Genomic DNA, 17,883 nt, shown 5'->3' on the forward strand with positions numbered 1-17,883 from the left:
CCCAGAGTAGCATATCATAGCAGGTCCATCAGTTGTCACAGTTAGATTAATTACTTCGGGGTCTGCATGGTCATGAGTCAATCAATCAATCTCGTCAAGGACAGCAAATCGGTTATGCGTCGCAATAGCAAATGTCCTGTTGCCCTCCGCATTAAGAATTAATTGAGCAAACAATGCAACTTGCCTAGGCTTATAACATTACCCAAATGGCACCAGCTGTATCCACTGCAGGGTCCCTTGGAGGTGAGAGAACCTGTTCAAAATGTGGTCCACCAAATGAATGTCAGGAAAGTTGATTATGATACAATCTTCTGTTTTCTTTTGTGGACTACTTCCGATCCATTGTACCCTGTTGACTAATTATGGCTCTGTAGAGCATATCGCTACTGGCATTCCCTAAGGTCATGCTGAGCCAATGGATTGCTTTCTTCTTCAACTGGTAATCTGAATCCAGTTGGTTTTGGTGTAAAGAAGGGACCATTGTTTAAAACTACCACATACGGTATACATTCAAGAGGTAGCTGCAGGATTCCATAATTATTGCTAGTATGTTTCCTTTGCATGGTCAGGCTCAGTAGCTGTGGGGTTGGGGGGGGGGGGGGCGAGGGGGGGAGATTTTTGTCAAGCCGACAACCATTGGCATTGTGGCAGTCAGAACCACAGGAGCAGGATTAGCTTGATTTACCCTGTTGTCATTCAGACCGACTATACCAGACCCTCCACTAGATTTTGTGTTGCGAGAGACAGTCTAATTGAAGCTATGCTGGGACTCATCAGCCTCAGTCTGACCAGATGGATTTTGGATCCTTAAAAGAAGTTCCTTCTGGGTTAAGTCAGTGCTCTGGAGTGCTGTCACCGCTGGTCTCAGAAGCTTCGCAAATGTCTCTTCAAAGTGATCAATATTTCCAAAGGTTTTAGCGGTATTATCACCCCCTGCAATCAAGGACGGAGTCTGTGTTTAGACTTTAGGCCCTAACTGCCCACTCTTGTTTCCATTTTGCACTTGTCCAGAGTATTTTTCGTCACTGGCCTTGTCTGCGCATACTGGATGGAAATTACCTTTTTTCCTCTTGGTGGGAAGGGGTGGGGGAATCTATTACATCTTTGTTAGGAGATTTACCAATTGAATCCTGCTACCACTGCAGTGTTATTGCAATGTCAAGACTCCCCAGATATACACAAGGGTTGGTTACTTTTGACACATCATGGCCTGAAGGGGCCCCTCCATCAGTCTGGTGGGCTGTACCAACCAGCAGTGAATTTGGTGCATGAGTTCAGTCTAATGTAAGTCACAAAGACATCCTTGTTGCCCTTGGTCTCTCTTCCACACTCTCAATTTCAGAATTAATAGCACTCATTGTAGAGTTAAAATAGTTAATAATTGAACCGGCCGCTCGGTGCTCATTATTAGAGATAGTAATAGCTCTGGCCTTTCTCTTGCCAATACATCGCCATCTGGGGATGATATGAACATGAACTGGTGTTGACTTCAGAGGACCCAGCCAAGAAGGGTGGCCCAGCTTCCTCCGGGCTCTGATGTGCACAGAAAGGGCCGCTCGTGGCCCAGTCTTCATTTGGGTTCGTCCCATGCTGTGCGAGTTCAGCAACACTTTTAATCGCATCTGTGATCATAGCGTTGATCCCTCCTTAGCACAGGGGGATGAAGTCCCACCCCAGCAAGGGCCTCTCTGGGTTATGGTGTTATGGAAAATGCGGGCAGACTGCAAGCAGGAAACCGCCCACCTCATGTCCTCCACTGCTGGAGTCCTGCGGTGTTTTGATCACACCTGCAATTGTAGCATGGGCCACTCCTTAGCACAGGGATACGCTGTGGGACAAAGTCCCACCACTGCAAAGACCTCTCTGGGTTATGGAAAATGCGGGCAGAGTGAACTGCTGGCAGGAAACTGCCCACCTTAGTGTCCTGTGCTGCTGGAGTCCAGCAGAGGTTTTAAGCACAGTGGGATGCTGGGGGACAAAGTCCCACACCAGCAAAGACCTCTCGAGGTAATGGAAAATGCAGGCAGAGTAAATTGCATGGAGGAAACCGCCTGCCTTGATATCTAAAGTACTTGCCCAATACCGATGATCTTGGTGTCCAAATTTATATAAAAATCTGTGTTAATTTTCTAAATTGGTCTCACACCCTTTTTAAGTGTGTGCAAGAAATGCTCAGCGCTCCTCTCTGATAACCCTAAGCTGCTCAACCACACTACCACAAATAGAGCACTTGGAATTATTAAAGTAAGCCCCTGCAAACCAGCTTCCTACATTGGTGGCTAGCAAAGTATGTCTCAGATCTATCAATTCTGAAGAATCTTCAAGTCAAAACAACGGGGATCAATGAACTCTCCAAACAACTGTCATATGTAAGCTAAAGAAGCAGGTAGACACATGGAAAAAACAGCCCATGCAATTTTTGGGGACAGTGCACAATTTGAAAAACGCTAAGCAGTTTTCTTGGATGCACACAATTCAAGAAGCTCTACTGTCCTAAATTGCTGAGAGTGTTGCAAATATTCCTCCTGAAAGAGTCATAAATGCTCCAGGGGAGTACTATGGACAGCTACACATATAGGCACTACATTGCTCTGCTCACTGGTGATGCCTTCAGTAAGAATCCTGGGGAAGGAACTGGGGAGGCACCATTTGCACTATAAAACTGTGCTAGGGTCCTATTCCACAGCAATCCACCAACAAGGTACCCATGTTACTACCTTTTCGATCCCTCCATTTGTGATGCTGTGGGAAGGCTTGTGCCTTTTATACATAGCTTGACTTGACTTAGTGATGCACTGGCTTAGGTTTTTCTTTGTACATTGCTTATTATAAATGCCAATAAATATAAGTTGTTTAAAAAAAGCTTTAGAGGAGAAGGAATGAGGCTGAGGGATGCGATGAAGCATGTGCTCAGTACAAATTGGAAAGAGAAAGTTTGCACATTTGAAAACTGGTTTCGAAATGAAGGGTTGGTTAAAGTCTCTAAACAATTCTCCTTTTGGGGTTTTGATATGTTGTTACACCAGCCCTCCGGCGGTGGACTTTTTCTTGTTTGTGTATACAATGTAAAATCAAAAAACAGACTTGACTTAAAAAAATATATAAAACAAGAGGGGCACAGGATCGGACTAGCCTAAAGGGCAATCAGGCAGTGCCCGATAGACTGGTCTGTCAGATCAGTGTGTGAGCAATTTTTTTTTTTTTAAAGCGTTTGTGGGCCTGTTTATTGCCAGGTGGGCCAGTTTTTCGATTAAAAGACACTGGATGAATGGAAGCGCAAATGTTTCACATATATTAAACATTTTGAATTAACATGACATTAAAGTACAGCTACACTGCTGCTATTTGTAAAAAGAAATTATATTTATTCACATTTACTTTTATTTTAGTTAATGTAGGCCTCAATTTCAAAATTAGTGGACATTGGTTGTCATTTTTATTTTGTGATGTGAGGATTTTTTTTTTTAGTCAAGCTGAAGTCCAAATGATGTTGAAAACGATACTCTTTCCTCCCTACCCCCCATGTGAACAAATGTTTTCTTTCATTTGTTATTATTGTGGAATGTTGTTTTAAGGAATAGCCCTTTCAAGAGACAACTGGAGAGTACAAACCAGTCCGTGTATCTTATCTTGATGCACATAGTGTAATTTTGAAGGATATAGAGAGAAGCTTGTATTATGTAATGGTATCATTTAGCTTTAACCTTATGTTTGCTTTTTATAAACCATTAACTTTTAATAAACTTTCATAGTTTGATGCTAAAATATTGTCTGGTATTTTTATGGAGCCCAATGTGCCTCACATAATTTTAAATGCATCGATTTGTTGCCTAGATTCAGGTGTGTGGCACTAAAATCCTTAGGGGATTAACACAGCTCCTGGTCTATCTATAAAAGTGTGTTACGGTTTTCTAATTTGCATAAAGTAAAGTACTGATAGGAGTCATGGAGTAAGAAAGGTACTGATGCCATGCAGTATTTGGAAATGGCGGGGGGAGGCATAGATTACGGTGATACAAAAAAAAGAGGGAAAGGAGAGGAAGAAGGACCAGTCCGCTCTGAGTGGATCAGAAGTTATTTCTATCCATGTGTGGACAGTGCCTCCACAATGCTCTCTGTTACCTGCTACAAGTTAGTAGGCAGACATCACACAGGTTGCATGCGACCCCTTAGTATACATCATTTCTACACCAGAGTCACAGAGTCAAGCTGCCACAATCCTGGAATCTATGGAAAGAGTTATGAAAACACACACACACAGTAGGATACCTGGATCAACTAGAGTCATTCGCGTGTCTTTTAAATGTGAAGGTCTGTAGGCAGAATGGTGTTTACTTTGAACAACGAAACTGAGGACTCCAGAAATGCAAAATGGGGAAGTTCACAATACTTATAGTGACTGATTTGGCACATATTAGCACCCACGTGAACCAGTGAGCATTTGCATGAGCACCCAACACAGTGGTTTTATAAACATTGCAAACATACAACTTTTAATAAAACCTGTGTATTGATCCAAGCAATCAGCAGAGAACAGATATGGGGGGTTATTCCAACTTTGGAGGAGGTGTTAATCCGTCCCAAAAGTGACGGTAAAGTGACGGATATACCACCAGCCGTATTACGAGTTCCATAGGATATAATGGACTCGTAATACGGCTGGTGGTAAATCCGTCACTTTTCCGTCACTTTTGGGACGGATTAACACCTCCTCCAAAGTTGGAATAACCCCCATGATGCAAATCTGATGAAAAAAAATAGGTTTCTATGCCTTTAAATTCCAGAAAGAAATGCCCAAAACCAAGAATAACCAGTCTAACAACTACACTACAATGCAGTTTCATATGGGAACACCCCGAGGGTTCAATAAGCCACAGCAAGCCATACATGACTCCGTTTTCTACCTGTTAGACGCAAGCTGGATCAACCCAAATCACAGCTTACACTTTCACGTCATCAGCCAGTCATGACATCTACAGCGATCCAAAAAGCCAACATTTTGTTGGTTTCTTCTTAACATCTGCCCTGATGGAATTCTGCGGGCTAATGTCAGGTTTTTTTTTTTTAACAAAAACTATGTGTTTTACAAATTATACTCAGCACAGCAAAAGGGCTGAGCAGCAATACAGCGATTTCAAAATGTCAATAACGATTTGCAATTGTTTATCGTCGTTTTCTCATCAAAAGTAGAAGAACACCAGTTGCTTCTAGGCAGAGCTTAACAGACTGAAGCTTAAACAGCACAGCCAAAAGATAAAAGTGACAACTATGAGGACCTTACAGAACCCAGCTGCGGGGGCTCAGTATGGAACCAAACCCAAGAAATTAAGGTCACAGTAATTCCCCACCTGAGAGATGCAGGACGTGCCTGGTGAAACTTTCATTTCAGGCCACAACGAGGCTTACAATTAATCTTAAAAATCTGCACACCATGGCAACTGCTGTATGGTTTAGGGAATTTTTGAATAACTCGAAATGACGAAGTATTTGTTGCAAAGGTTGACGTGTTATGAGAGTAGGGGTGTGTGAAATTTGTGTAATTAGCCTTTGCATAATATAGTATCATTTTTGCAAAATGATGTGTAATCACGCAAAATGAGTCATAATTAAGAGAATGGAAATGCATTAACGCCACATTTTAGCATGAAATGAGTCCTCGTGCTAATTTTTGACACATTTTGCGCTACAAATACTGGAAATAACAAATGCACAGAGAGCAAAATCCACCAGTCTTCTGTTCTTGTGCATTTGCAGTACACTTTTATTGCAAATGGCATGATTCACTGAAAATGTTTACAGTGAATGGTATGTAAGTATGTGACGTGGCAAATTGGTGTAATTTTGGGAAATGTGCAACAAGCGTAACTCAAAATTACGCAAAAGTGATTAAATGTTTACCCAGGCCTGCCTGAGAGCAGGAGAAGAATAGAAGAGTAGAAAAATAAAATCACACGGAGTGGTGAACAGTGGAGAAACAGAGGAGGCGGATATACATTGGCACTGGAAAAAAAAAAATCAAATGATTTATATTTTGCCTTGACCTTTACAGAGAAGAGGACTACCAGGTTATGCAGTCAGTATAGCCAATTTTCGAAATTAAGGCTGTTGAATGTAATTAATGCAGATGACGTATTTCATTTAGAAAGTGTTTAGCTTGTGTCGGTGGTGCTATTTTTTCAAATAAAATAAAAACTATAAACAATGAAGATTACATTAGATGTGCAAACATATGCAATACACACAAAATGTTAGCAAACATAAACATAAACATAAAGCAATGACCCAGCACCAGGATACCAGTCCCGCCAACGAAGTGCTTCAGGCAGCTGTGCACATGTGAACAGGCGAAAATGCAATAAGGGCAAGACAGAAATTGGATGAAGAGGGCTGGCGTGCTGCCCCGTGTTGTACAATGTGGTGTGTTGAAGCAAAATATGGATAACACCTGAGCAGACCAACGGATAAAGAAGGCTGACTCTGACTGAAAACCAAATAGGTATTTTATTATAATTCTTTGGAAAAACAGGAAGCTCGCTAGACAGCTAAAACTACCTCCACGTCAGACCTAAAAAGACAGCGCGTGAGAAAGAGTGAGATAAAAGACAAAGAAGGAATCCATAATAGACATAACTTTATAAAGTCAGCTTCTCTAAAAAATGTCACACTGGAGAAAAAGCAAATTAAAATTTCAGTTTAAACGAACACCATAAAGTCACCCTGACTTGCAAAGTTTAATTATATTTCACCAACTTCGTGAAAAGGATAGAATTAATTATATTGTGTTATAATGCAATTTATTCCACCATACTCAAATTCACTCTGAGAAGGAGAAACATGTTGATCACAAAACTAGAACTGAAATGTAAGGAATAAAATCAGCAATGGATGACTTATTTGGCGAGTATTCAACCGAGAGAATGTTACAAATTTCTCAAGCAACATATTCTGGAGACTAAGCCATTTCCTACTAAGGCATTCTCTTTGTCATACTATCACCTACAACTCCTCTATAAACCCACTCTTCTCTTTCAACACATCCCTCACCACCCAAATCCACTTTCTTTTCCTTAGATCCTGTATTTCCACTAAGTCATGCCTTCCTAAAGACAACATCTCCACATCTCATTCTCTCACATTCCCCTCAAACTCCCATTTCTTCACTGTTTCTTTCTTAACAATTTCTCCTATCCCTATTCCGCTTGTGACTCCACATTCTACACTATTCTTTCTACTACTTCACTCCTCTGTCATCTGTTTTATTTCCCTCTAGAAGTGTCAAAGGCATCTTTGAATGATTTGTTTCCATCTCCACTTACACTACACGCAATGTGGTAAAAGATGTAGATCTGGAGCACCTACTGATCATATTATGTTTCCCACCCACTAATCTTTCAACACTTTCAAGGATTTGACCCTCGTCTGTCTGCTATCTACCTCCCAACCAACTGTGCCTTACAACTTTACTTCTTAATCAGTTTCCTACCCATTTTATCTGAGCACTCCTATTGTCATCCTCGTGAAACCAAACAACGGAAGTCACTGCTTTGCCTACGGGAGAAACTTGACGAACGTATCATCAGACCTTGCTCACCAGCTCCACTCACCCACAAGCTGCAACAATCGGAGGAGCCTCCAGACCATCCACCGGAAGGATCAACCAACCTATGTAAGATCTAGGAAACCACAACTGTCTGTCCATAACCACTTTGTTTTAGCACTCTCCTTAGTTGTACTTTTCTTTAACATAACTGACTGCCAACTTGCCTTGAGTATCCAACTGAGCAACAACCAAAACTGTCAACCTACTCCTGGTTAAGTGAAGCAAAAAACTCAGAACTGAATGTCAGCTGGAGGGTCAAAGAACAGTCTTGGTTCCAGAATCAACTTCAATACTTCCCAACATATGTGTGCTGTCTCATCAATGAGAGCAATCATCAGTACTGCAAACCAACCGTCAAACCTTTACTAGGCATTACAGCAATCATGCATTCTGAACATTACTCAGCACATAATCGCAAAGCAAAAACACAAGTCCCATCTACTCCTGGCATGCAAATATTAACCCGGACCTTCTCTTCAACACCAAAAGATATCTATGTTACGATTCTGCACACATACTACTCAAGTCAATTTCTGATGCATGTTATCTCCCTTGTTCATAAATCAACCAAATAAGAATGGTGGAGGGCTAGCAGTGGCTCCCAAAACACAGTTCTCACCCCAGCATTAAATAATATAGTAGCAGAATGCAATTCAATATTTCTTTACTGTTCTCAAACCTCACCTTATCTTTTGGCATTCCCCAAAATTCCCAACTTTTTTAGATGCTCTTGTGGAATCAATATCAGACACTACAATGGAACATACAAATCTCTGCATCCTAGTAGATGTCAACAACTGTGTTGACAAACAAGCACTCTGACACACCTCATGCTTAACAGCACTGAAGCACTGGATTTTCGTCAATTGGCCATGGTCCACTCCACTGAACAGGTCATACCCCTCGTGCATTTTCCACCTTAAGAAGAATAGTTTGAGTTTTAGAACTGCATGATGCGAGCACAACATTCACTTTATCTCAAAAATCTCAACCACATATTGCAACCCATCTACAGAACCTAACACAACCTGTTTACCTAGACTGTGGAAGAATTTTGACTTCTGGATCTGGTAATGTCCATAAAGCACCGTCATCAATATATGACAGTGATGTTTTTCAACACGGCGGCCTCTCTCAAAACAACAAAGATTTGGTCACACAAATGGAGGGTGAATTTGCTCAACGTGGCCTTAAGCTTGAAAAAATATAAAACACCTCAAATCAAATGTCTTGAAAGAAACGGAGTAAACTATATAACTTCAATGATAGGAATCAGCTTCACAAGTGGTCTATAATCGACCGAACCTCCACCAAAAAGGCCAAGAGACCTTATTTATCTTAGCCCCTCTTGACTGCCAAATGTGCATGTAAAGGGCTCTTCAAAATAGGCATTTAATTCCACAACCCTACCTTTAGAGTAACACTCTCAGAAATGCCTTTGCAAAAAACTTCATCAAAAAGCTGATAATCTTGAATCTCACTTTCTCTTATTAAACAAAAAAAAACAAGCAACATCCCCTAACCAGCAATCTTGACAGTACGGCTTACATCCAACAACGAAACCCTGCTAATCCCTCCCACTAACAGAAAATCAATTACATAATCCAAAACATATCCGGCTCACCAGCAGAGTGAGCCTTGGCCCTCAACATTTTCAAAGCAATTCTCCTAGAATTCTCTGCTGCAGTACCGTTAAAAGCAATATTTAACTCCTTCCCTTCAAATGAAGAGTACCTAATTGACCAGAAAACATCTCAAACAAACAAATCATAAGCAAGGGTTGACTAGACTGACCCAGCAAACCACAGATAACAGCCAATGGACTGTTTCAATGTAAACTTATTGAAAATACAGCATTCTTCCAATGATCAGTAAATAAAGCACACAATCTGAGAGGCAGAATTCTGATCAGTATGAAGCACTACTCTCCATTTGGAATGACCTCAAAACTCTACAGATGTTTAGGAAGTCAACGTTTTACTGCTACTGTACTTATCATAATTTGCCACTGTAAACCACTAAATACAAGCCTTAACACTACATGACACAGGGATCGATGCACAGTCCTTAACTGTACACTCTTCTACCCTAAAGATACTCCACCACCGCTCAGTTCTGGTCCTTTCACCTGTTTGGTAGGGATGCCACAGCACTCCACAACAAAACAAACCATGCTCCACATGCAACTATCTTTTCTTTCTCATCTTATTAACTCTTTCAAACTCAATTGCTACAAGTATGCTGGTAACCCTCAAATCATGCATTATGCAGAAAATATAACTGAATGTCAGGACATCCGGACTCAGCAAATACGTGCAGGCAGCGGAACAAGGGATGCTAGAAAAACATGTCTTAAAAACTTGACTCCTCCAAAACCTAATTTCAGTTCTATGGATTCTGTCAAAATCACAATCCTTTATCCTTTGGAGACTGAACCACTGCCAACCTCAAAGTTAGAAGAAAAACTTCAGTGTGATAATGTTTCCCAACATCTTACTTCTATCGCTAGTCAAGGAAAGGAAGAGAGCCACTCATTATGAGGCGAATACTGCACCATAAAACTTTCCCATGTTAGGCTTCTCTCAAAGGATACTGGTACACTTAGCGCTACTGATGTCACATATTCGTTAAACCAATGGGTTAAATAATCCATTGGTGCCAACAAATCCAGAATAATGAAGCCAGTCATGAACTACACTTGAATAGATGAGATCAAGTTACACCAACACTCAAGGATCAACACTGAATCACAGTTGCGAGCAGGAACTCATTTAAACTCCTCTACATTCCACAGGACAGGATGAAACGTCCTTCAGTCTAAACTTGGATACTACAGACCATCACCCACTCCCGTCAATCCCACATTTTTAAAAACAAGAATATCACATAGGGGGATGCTTCTTGTCAAAACAGACATGCAAACCATGGAATAGGCTCCTTAAGGAACAGGAAACGTAAAAAGCCATAAAAAAATTAGAACAATTCAAGAAAACAAAGCGTTAATAGGATCAGCAAACAAGGATCGCAATTATAAGGTTCTTTAGACCATGATCAATTTCTTGCAGAATAGCGGACCTCTAAGGTCCAAAGCCGAACTGGAAGTCATGAACAGGAAGGCAAGTATTGTTGTATAGAATCTGCATGGGTTGATTGACTGGTTTAACGGCTTTCCAGGATTTTAGCCATAAAAAGTTAGACCACATATTGGGTGGAAGTTATTTAAGTCATCCTAATTAGCAGTGGGATTTTTTAAGAAAGAGGAATATTTGCTCAACTTTGATACGGTCTGGAAGACACTCCCTAAGATAGAGTAAGGTTAATGCAATTTATTCACTAAGGGGCTAGGAGGTTAAATCACATATTCTTGGTTAATTGAACATCTAAGAGTTCTGCCAAGTGCTATCAGCGACTGAGTTTGCCAATACTACTCGATCCAGTTCGGGTTACTTCTTTGAAGGTAAACCAGATATTTAGTGATTTTCTGCATTAAGTGAATTTTGATCTTTTTTTGCTTAGTGTTGAAGATGTTGGCAAAATCGTCATATTTGTTTTCCAGACCCACTACAGCTGGAATTGGTGTGGGATTTGTGGTAACTTGTATTATTCCAAAAAGCTTCATATGTCTGTTTTTAGCCAACACAATTTCAGATTTGATAGTCATGGATTTTACTCCAACCACATGTTTTTTATATTCTCTCCTAGTAATGTCGGAGTTGTCTAAACTGGATCTGGAGTGGTGTTGCTTCCATGTACATTCAGTCAAACAAAGTGTTGCTTTTCTTAATGGAGATCATAAGTGTGCCAGTGAGCAGATTTTTTGTTTGTTCTTTTCTCAGGTGGGGCAAGACTGTTCATTTGTTACACAGAGTTCTTAAAGGCATTTGCAGCTTCATTCACATCTTGAACTTTCATGGCTAAATGGAGGCTGAAAGAAGAGCAGGTGGCAAGACCAGTGCACTAATACTGTTGGTGTCCTTGGAGTTTTTGGTCTTTTAGGCTGTCCACTGATCACAGTTTTAGTGAAAGACATGTGGAATTGATTAGTTGTTGGTTGGCCCAGTAAATTAGGAGAACATCTTCAACTTGCAGAACGTCTGTTTTGCAACTACTAGATCTAGTATGGATCCTTTGATGTGACTAGATTTACAGTAGTGGTGAATCATGCTATTCTCAAACAAAACAAAGAGTAGAAAGAGTGTGACAATAGTAAGTGGGGAAGGCCCCAAACTCTACTGCTGTTCAGAGAGTAGAGTACTGACCGATAGCAGTTACTCTCCTCTTGGTTTCCCTTCTCTGCTGAGGTGAAAGGTGCTATGATCAGGAGGAAGGGGTGGCTTTATACAAAGTTGGGAAGTTTGGTTAATCAAGGTTACAAGGAGTACTATAAGATCTAAGTCCATTTACAACAGTGACATCAGCAATTTCAATCTGATGCTTGACTACCAATCTGCAACTGTGTAATATGCACACATGGTCTTAGTTGTAATGCCAGGTGTTAATGGGACACTAAAGGAACTGTAATAGTAGCTCTACTACATTTTGTTGTATAGCCACTGTTCAGTCTATTTTATTGTAAGGCAAACCCTCCAATAATTGGATGCTGTGGGAAACAGGGCTGAACTGTATTGAAGGGGGGCACATTAGATTGAGGGAGTGCTTCACTGGTAAAAGGTGACTGAATTAATCTTACTACTGGCAAGAATATACGCATTAGAATGACAGTCTACAAGTATAGCAATTATATCTTCATAAGGAAGTGGAAGGACTGTTTTGAGAGGGAGAGGTAGATGATTGGGTCTTGGAGTGGGGCACATAGCCACCAGTCTGTTCCTTTCGACTACTTTTTCCAATCTTTCACCTGAGACTTGAGTCATGATTTCCAATTTATTGAAAATGGAGATAGATGAGCACTGATGAGTTGTTAGAAAGCTTCTTTCATTGGCAACCTTAGCTTTAATCAGATGTCCAAAACTGCAAGATAGCCAACCATGAGGACGTTTGTTAGAAGGAGAACATGAGGTCTATTTTCAGGCTACCTTATTCTGACTGTAATATTGGTGCATAATTGTTGTTTCAGAATAGTTTCACTGACGTCTGTGCTTAAAATATTTGGATAGATGGGTGGGTAAATATTAATGTAGGAATTTGGTTTCAATCAGCAAAAATTGCAAGATATATTGGTGGGAACAAGACTACAATGCATCAGCAGGGTCTGTGAACTACACAGAAGGGAACGTGAAACCCCCAGTAATCCCTAATATGGTACACAGCTGGAAAGGCTAAATCCACTGTTATACTAGGAGGTTGTTATGTCTATTGCTCTTAGAGATGTGGGTATTGTGATGTTGTAAGACATGTGATGACAATAAAGTGATTCACTGCTATTAGGTCTGCTCTATAGCGCCATGACCAGACCTGACTTTGTGTTTGTTTTTTATATATGATTTATTGGTAGGTCTTAGTTTAAAAATTTTACATTTTGTAAAAAATATTTTAAAATCAATTTGTCAGAAGAAGTTCATAAATTAGAGGGTAATTTTTATCAAAATATATCTTTACAAATGTGTACCGTACAGAATAGATCAGAGGAAAGAGTGTCCATAATTCTACGCCAAAATCAGTATTCAGTAGGGAGCTCATAGCTGTGGAGAGAGAGCACCGGAGGGGCTTGCCAAATGAGGTGTCAAACACTTATCTGTGTTTGATGCTGAGTAATGAAGGAAAAGGTGAGCAAGGGCCTCAATCTCATATCAGTGGAGAGTAACTGTAAGTAGTGCTTTGTGAGCTAGATTGTCCTTCGTACTACTGGGGAATGTATCCAACACTCAGCTACTTAAAATACCGAGCAAAGAAGGGAAAGGTGAAGCAAATTATCTTGTATGGTAGGTAGAGATTAACTATAGTAAACACTATGGGAGAGTAAGTTTAAATAGTATTAGTGTGAAGGGTTGTGTTAATGGGGAAGAGGAAGTCAGGTGAGGGGTGCTATTTGGAGGCAAGTCAGATTAAAACCCAGAGTTACAGGTGAGGGGATAGTCTTGTTTTAATTTCTCCTGAGGAAAGGAAACATCTATACATAGTCATTTTAGAGTCTGGTCAACATTTAGTAATGCTAAGAACAATATTATTTTTTTCAGTTTTGGCTACATAATGCCAATGAAAAAGGCTGCCTGCCAGTGTGCCCAGCAGGCCAAAATGGTGGGCAGATCAGCCAGTATATTGACATCCACAAAGAATATGCCTTAATTTTGTAGGACACTCCAGGCCTGTCTATCCTTCAAGTAAGTCAGCGCACAGACCCAGGGAGTAGGGAAGGCAAGCGAAGACCAGCAGTGGGCTGACAGCTGCAGGCAGACACTAGTCATCTTCCAGTACAAAGGAAACCAGAAAGTACTGGTATTCAGAGCTTTCTAGTCCTCTGTACAGTTAGCAGGATGGGGAAACTGGGCAGCTCCTGATAACCAGCCCTTCTGTTTGGGTGCAGAAGACGTAGAGGACAGAGGTCAAAACGCACACCATTTTATAGGTCTTTCCACTCATCGATTTTGTTGGTGCCATGCGGCAGTATCCACAACTCCTAAATCTCCACCTGCTGGAGGGAGGACTGATTTCAGCAGCTCAGAAGAGCAGGCACTTGACTTGTCTAGGGACTAGCATGCTCCAGCCAATCACTGATCCGTTCAAGCCGAGCACTGATGCTCCAGCTGCTCCCCCAATAGAGCAGTCCACCAACTCTCTACCTCCTTCAGTAAAGCTGCCCACTGAGGCTCTAGTTGGCTTAAGCTGCTCCACATACCCTAAATATAGCATGCATAGCATGGCTCAGAGGAGCACACATGGTTCACTACAAATTAAGGTCTAGGGGACAGTCAGGTCACCCAGCTAGCCATAGATCAAGGAAAGGAAATGGAAGAATAAAGCCAAGCATGCTCATCCTTCACCTTCTCTGACCAGATTGTGAATTTTTTACACACGAAGAAGTTTAAGTGAATTTGAGGTCTCTAATCAAGTTGTGGGCACTATGTTTGACAACGATTAATTATCTGAAATGTATTTTTAGACATCCTTTTAATATCCAACTTTTCATGGACATTTTAGCGCACATTTAAAAAAATATATATATATATACTTTGAAAGAGAAACTAAAAGGCCCAGATTTCAATGCCCTGTTGGGTAAAAACAGATGAGTAGCTGATAAGGACCATCATGATAAAACTCTAGGTGGAATTATGTGGCATGGATATGACACTGATGCTTTCGCAATTAAGGTTTACTGTCCTGGTCTGGCTAGGGTACGGGAACCCGAAGTGCAAGAAAATAGGCTAGTTTGTCGGTGCAAAATGAGGCTGTTTAGGTTTACTGCTGTGGCCTGGACAGAGCAAAAGAACCCCGAGGGCAAAAAAGGTTAATTTGTAGATGCAAAATGAGACAGCTACATGGAAGCAAGAAGAAAGATGTGCCGAAATATCTGCAGCTGAAGTTTATTAACTCTAGTGCTTAATTTGTGCCAGTGTTTCCCGTTCCTCGGAACTGGCACATATCCCCTGATACTGGCAAAGATTTATTAGAGTCCACCACCTTGTGGCGCTGTCAGTACTCTATATGTTGACATCAGCAGCCAATTTAAAAATTAAAAAAACATAAAAAATATTAACATCAGCACGTCTAGGCCGCTCCCACAGCTGTGGATGGCTAGGAATATTCCATATTGTCACATCTGCAAGAGTGTGATTGTAAGTAGGTAATACTGGTACTGGAATTTGACAGGACTGACACGAGTGGGTGGTGAAAGCTGCAGTGGCCCCCTGAACAAAATCCTTCTTCTTATATTAGTCATACTCTAAAAGCTACTTTTTAAACCTTATCCCAGTACAGTCTACGCAAAGCCGTGTTGTTGTGTGATTTCCCCCTAAGGACTGATCTTCCTGCCGCCAACTCGTGTCTTTTTTATTAACAAGCTATAGGTACGTTTTAATGTTTCACCAGTTGTGAGTCCACCCAATTGCTCAGTTGATCCAAAATGTACTTTTTCAATTAACCTGCCAAATTATACCTTAGCTTAAAAGTGCTGTAACATATTAACAAAATATAGTGGAGAAGATTGGACACTGCAAAACAGACATACAAGATTTTGCTCTAATTACTCGAGAGACTCTAGCTAAAGTACACATTCTTAGTTAATTTTGAAGTTAATTAAACACTCTGGTGGTTATTAACTGACAAGTCTTACTACATGAACGCACGAGTAAACTTGTTACAATGGGTAGTAAATCTGTGAATCTAAGACACAAAACACTGGGCCAAGGCCAGGGTCGGACTGGCCTGTAGGGCAATCTGGCAATGCCCAAAGAGCTGCCCCTACAGGTCAGTGTGTGGGCCGTTTTTTGGTTGTCTGTTTATCGTGTGGTGGGAAAGTTTTTACTCTTGATTTCTTTCATCGAGCACAAATGCATGCAGTCTGTCATACCCTTCAAAACACTTGTGCAGTGTGTCTTTGCAAGTTCAAAACTGCCCTAAATTGCAAATGCAGGTCACTTTTTATCTATCCGATTTACTAATGGGTCTATATTTATTTTGGTGCCCAGGTCAATTTTCTGTCCCAGTCTGTCCATTAACTCACGTGCCTTTTATCCCTGCTGTTTGGTTTGAACCGACCCTTCCTGCAATTGTACTGCACTATTTACTTAAGGATTTTAGGAGTCCTGGCCGGGTAATATTTTGGAGCCTCTGCTGGAGACAACTTTGAATGTTATTACTCATTTTTTGCTAGTTTAGACGTGTTGCGTAACAATCTTGAATTATACCTTAAAAGTTAATACAGAAAAGTACAATTTCCGTGTGTGTGGGGGGCGAGGGGGTCCCTGGATATGTGTTCACTTTGTTCATGCCTTAAAACGTCGCTGTACTACTCAACGCACTAAAACACCCGAAGAAGCACCTAAAAGCTTTCCACAAACTCCTGCTGGCCAAATGTCACCAGCGCCCGCACCCTGTATTACTCATATGCAACTTTCTGGAAGTTGCAAAGTACTTTTCGGAGCGGGAAGGATGGCAAGCCCCAATTCCTTAACGGAAATACATAGAACTAGAGAGATTTTACAAGACGATCATAAAAAATATACTTAAAAAAAAGTCAATGCACACATCCAACTAAGAACTTCCCTTCCTAAAGGACAGCTGGACTGCATGCTCGAGCAGACAGCCGCCGTCACTGAACAGCATCCCGCTGCAGAAGTTAGGGGAGCCCTCAGCTCACCAGGAGCATCCTCCCTCACCTTCAGACCGCGGAGACTGCCTCCAGCATCCTACCCTTCCCCGTGGACTGTCCCAGCAATATCCCGCGTGTCACTACTCACACCTACCTCGCGCGCAGCACAACAACTCGAAAGCCACCTCCTCACTGAAGCCTCGGGAACCGCTGCCAAGCGCCGCAGCTGCCAGCCCGCAAGCTGTCAGGCATCCCGGACCACGTGACACCCTCCCATGAGACCCACAGCTGTACGCGGCGAGCCAGGGCACCGCCTCCCGATCGCTCTCAACGTTCCAAAAACGACTAGAGCGCTAACACAAAATTGTGCTACGACAAACGTTACGTAAGGCGGCCGTGGGTGCCACGTCGGGATCTAAGCAGTGAAAGTTACAAAATTCCCGAGGAGCAGCTTCAGAGTTTGAACAATTAATGAGTTTTCATTTTGTGATACTGCATTTATAAATACTGTTGTGTTTTTTTTTTTAATAGTGAGCGTCTTTCGCTAGTTATGACATAATACAGTTTTAAATATTAGAAATAAGAATGTCAAGATAGCAGAGCTCTCAGATTGTACAGATTATTATGATCACGTTTGTTAGACTGCATTCTGGTGCTTGCTTTTTTATGTTATACTTACGGGTATGGAAGTCCAAAAGTGGAAATAAAAACTTATGTGGATGAATTATTCATGGCTGAAATGAAACAGCTTGTGAAATACATTAACAGTCTTTTAGTGTGTGTGTTTTAAAAGAGCTAAACGTGATGTATATGGCATTACAGCCAGAGTTACCCTCTTTGGAACTGAGGAACCAGGTTCTGGTCTAGGCGTCGGCTCAACATCCTGTGAATCACTTAATCTCCTTGTGCCTACAAAATATTACTTGACCTTGTGTAATGTACATAGTCATAGCTACCATGTTTTAAGATGGTTTATGTGTGGCATTTTCTTAATTTTAGTGTAGTTATGAGTGACATTCTACTTGAAAATGTGTGATACTTGAAGTGACACTTTCTACCGAGTAAAATCAAGTAA

The 17,883-nt window shown here is 41.1% G+C and overlaps 1 protein-coding gene across 1 annotated transcript in view; it reads right to left on the bottom strand.

The window, feature by feature from the left end:
- SNX8 (sorting nexin 8) overlaps positions 1–17,078 on the bottom strand; it is a 179,744-nt gene extending 162,666 nt beyond the window's left edge. Inside the window, exon 1 of the mRNA XM_069209940.1 lies at positions 16,963–17,078. The gene's annotated coding sequence lies outside the window, so the exon portion shown is untranslated. The remainder of the gene's footprint in view (positions 1–16,962) is intronic.
- Between the last annotated feature and the right edge of the window lie 805 nt (positions 17,079–17,883).

The sequence above is a fragment of the Pleurodeles waltl genome, chromosome 10 (genome assembly GCF_031143425.1).
Source record: "Pleurodeles waltl isolate 20211129_DDA chromosome 10, aPleWal1.hap1.20221129, whole genome shotgun sequence".
In the NCBI taxonomy this organism is placed as follows: domain Eukaryota; kingdom Metazoa; phylum Chordata; class Amphibia; order Caudata; family Salamandridae; genus Pleurodeles; species Pleurodeles waltl.